This window comes from Pelmatolapia mariae, linkage group LG16_19 (genome assembly GCF_036321145.2).
Source record: "Pelmatolapia mariae isolate MD_Pm_ZW linkage group LG16_19, Pm_UMD_F_2, whole genome shotgun sequence".
NCBI classification, from domain to species: Eukaryota; Metazoa; Chordata; class Actinopteri; order Cichliformes; family Cichlidae; genus Pelmatolapia; species Pelmatolapia mariae.
In genome coordinates, this window is record NC_086241.1 from 44,463,781 (window position 1) to 44,467,703 (window position 3,923).

The 3,923-nt window shown below is 39.7% G+C and overlaps 1 long non-coding RNA gene across 1 annotated transcript; it reads right to left on the bottom strand.

Moving 5' to 3' along the window:
- Window positions 1-1,231: 1,231 nt before the first annotated feature.
- LOC134645452 (uncharacterized) lies at window positions 1,232-3,669 on the bottom strand. Its single transcript, XR_010096559.1, has 3 exons — window positions 2,396-3,669; window positions 2,175-2,310; window positions 1,232-2,085 (listed from the first exon to the last, which is right to left on the bottom strand). It is a non-coding gene; the product is annotated as an uncharacterized LOC134645452 (long non-coding RNA).
- Between the last annotated feature and the right edge of the window lie 254 nt (window positions 3,670-3,923).

A 3,923-nucleotide genomic window follows, 5' to 3' on the forward strand; every position in this document is an offset into this window, starting at 1 on the left:
TTGATCCAAGCGATCTTCATGGCAGGAAAAGGTGGAAATGGGTACAATACATGGCAGAGTTGTTCTGGAAAAGATGGCTTGCTGAGTACCTACCTCTGATGAAAGAAGGACAAAAATGGACGAGGACTAAAAGATGTCTTATACCTGGAGATATTATTTGGATTGCAGGCGCTACAGCTCCAAGAGGATCATGGATGATGGCAAAAGTCATCCAGTAGCAAACTTCTTTTGCTACTGGAAGCCTCATCTTGAAGAAAATCAGAGTGAATAGCTCCTTTCTTTTTGGAACTTTAAAGTAATTGTGATTGTATGCACAATTAGGGGCCGGAGTGTTGGAGCTATTTGTTCTTTATTTTTTATATTTTGAAATTTGTTAAAGTTTGTTGTTGGTTTACTTATATTTTGGGTTATTCACAAGTTTTATTTGTAGGTTAATACTTGCTTAATTGTTTGGGTTTGTTTTGTTGTTTATCTTGTTAAGTCAGTCAGGAAGAACTGTAGGGCTATTTTTCTCTAAATAAAGAGACTGGTATAGGACCAGTATGCACTGGAGTGAGCCTATGTCTTGTTTATTTTTTTACCAGAGCAGAAGAAGCAGCAGGAAGCAACAAAAATTCATCTTTTTATTGCTTGCCAAACTGAATAAATAAACCATAAAATGCAACTTTCAAGTTTGGACAGTCGACTTCTTTTGCCTGCGTACAAGATCTTATCTCAGTGCAGCAGTGGCTTGCGGAATTTTAATTCTTGGATGTTTGGTTGTTCAAACAAAAGGAATCGCCACTACAGTCAGGGAGATTTCTCCAAATGTATTTACTTTGTAAAACATCTTGTGAGAAAAGGTTATTAAAGAAAGAAAAACAGGAACAAACACCAAAAGTCACAGCACCCAAAAATCCCACAAAGAATTCAGAATAATAACGAGGAATTGAGCAACAGCAGCATTCACACAATAATAATAGAACTGAATACAAAAATATATTGATGAACAGACGTTTGTTAGGAAAAAAAACAAAAAAGATAAACTTTGTAATTTTTTTGTTGCACATCTCCTTCTTACCTTCAGAAGACTTTCATTAGCTGCACAAATCAAATTTAAAAATTACAATTTCCAGCTCTGCGTGAATATTTATGAAAGATTTGAACCATTTGCAAATGTTTTTATTTTTGTTTGTTTTTTAATGGATTAATCAAGACAATGTAGTAGTAGTAGTAGTAATAATAATAATAATAATAATAGCTCATCACCCTCTTTTTAAATCATCAATGAAAAGCTTGTCTTCAATCACACCAGGAATCTACTGATCTCTGCAATGTCTGATCAACATGTGATCTACATTGGTGACTACATGGACAATTTAAATATGTGCATGGATAAGCGTGTCTGCGGCCAAAGTGACCATGGTTTAACCTGTAGTGCTTCAATAACTGAGATCTTGCAGTCTCTTGTGCTGCACACTCTTTACACTTCCATATTCATGTTACTGAATGTCACGGCCCGGTGGACCAGCATGAAGATGATCAGCAGCGTCATTATTTTTCTCTCTCGCGCTCTCTGTCTCGCCAGGACGGAAGTCATGGTGGTTCCTGCCCTCGCCCCACGCACCTATGGAGAGTGAACACCTGTGCCTCATTATCCCTGCCACTACTTAAGTTGAGGAAAGGAAGCTACTCATCGCTGGATCCTTGTATGACTCGCACCAGTGTAGCCCCGGCTCTAAGATTAGTTCATAGCTCTTGTTGATTCTGTGCCTTCGTATTAACTTGTATATAGCTGTACTGCTACTTTTACTTGGATTACAGAGGTCTATAGGGTAGTGCTTCTCCCACTGGCAGTTCATCATGTTGGTTTCATGATGCAGCCTCCTGCAGCGGTAGGCAACCCTACAAAAGTAAACACAAAATGCAGTTTCTCAATCAAAGTGTTTATTATTTATGTTAAGGTGCGTGGCGAGAACGGGGCCCAAATGCAGGACTTTCCCATCCTGCAGGACTGTGCTGGTGGTCCAGGTGTGACAGGAAAACAACTCCAACACTCGACATTTACAAACACTTCGCTCCTGTGACACACTCCTCTCCAAGTTCCTAACAAGACAAGGTACAGAGATCAGATTGGTGAACTCACAGAAACACACGCACAGACTATTTCCACTCAGAGCTGGGACTTCACTTACTTGGTAACTCAATGATCCAGCGTTGACCGAAGCTCAGTCAAACAGTTAAGTAGCGGCCAATCTAGACGGAAGACATGTGTGGCGGCTTCAACACGGGAAACACCTTCCGGCCTGATGACGCCCATAAATTGGCACGCTGGAATACACACACACACACTTAAAGGGGGAAGCAGGGGACTGGGAGGGGAGACAAAACAAAACACATAGAAAAACATACATACAGGCAGGTCGAACGTAGGAGACTCCCAGACCGTCACAATTTAGCAGGGAAAATTCAAACCTACATCATATATAGAGAAAATAAAGTAAAATGAATATTTTAGAGAGACGGACTGAGAGATAGACAGAGGGAGAGAGATAAATCCCTTTTGCAGCACTTATGTCACAGTAAGACAGATATAAAAGCTACTAAACCAGTTCAAGGTTTGCAGCTAAGAAGGTCACACTTAACCTTCCACAGTTCAAGATAGTTTTAGTTAACGCAACTTTGTTCCAAATTACAAACCTAGGTTGTTCTTTAAGATTTACTTCTTGATTTAGGAATCAGATTTAATCTAAAACCTTCAGTTTCAGATTCTACTTATTTAAGAGAATCAAAGAGTCTAAGACCGATCTGTTCTGTGCAGGGCTGATAAAGCCAACGTAGTGCAATGAGCTCATTTAACTTGTGCTCATTACTAATCCCTCTGAGCAGTTTGTGTCTTTCCTTGCATGAGAAATCAAAACCCAATTTGGTGCATTGACCCTTTAACACAGAGTTCCTATAGAGAAATCTGGTTTGGCTCAAAACAGGAAAATAACATCAGCATATAACATCACTCAATAGTCAGGGAGGATAAATCACAGGTTCTGACTCCAGCTTGTCGGTCAGGTGAACAACCTGTTTCCTGACTCGGCTCTCCTCCACACAGTCCTCGTTCATAAATATAAAAATTCAATTTTTCCTCGTTATAGTTGTTTCTACTTTCAGATCGAAAATGCAGATGAAGAGAAATGATGGAACTATCTGATTCAGTTGTGGCCCGTGGTTATTTGTGAACAATACATGTTGACAGGAAAAAAGCAATCACAAAGTCTGTGTATTCATAATTGAAACAGCTATCAAAAAATATTTGGCATGACGTCTTTGTTCAAAATGAATTCAAGTATTATTTCCTCCCTGTCCATTAGTGCCCTCACGTTGCATGCACCGGTGCAGCTGATGTCAATACTCAACCAAGTATGAGAGGGACTAAAGCTCTGTGGTTTAGATTAGGTGTGGGCACACCCTCACCAGACGTGCCAGCAGCTCTTACATTTAAAGGATGTGAATAAAGTTGTAAAGGAGGCTCACACTTGTTCTAAACTGTTTTTTTTTTTTTTGGTTATATTATCTTATCACTTATATCATTTCTCTGGACTGTGGGATGAAGCCAGAGCTCCTGGAGAGAACCCAGACAGCCACGAGGACTCTCTTGCTCTGAGGTGACTGCTGTTCACGGTGCACTAAAGACTCTCAGTTGTCTTTGGATGCTCCTGTTTCTTTCTCCGTATGCAGTTACTGCTCCTCTCTTTTCAAAGACAAATACCAAATAACACGAGAGAAGACTGAATCACTTTAGAACAAGACAAACACTCCTGGTTACTCTGAGGAAATGTCATTACATGATGAATATATTTACCATGTTAGTAAGGGAAACTCGTTTGTGGTGTGTCTCTTCTTGTTTCTCCTTTTCATCAGATTCTTAAAAACAAAAGGCAGAAAAGCAA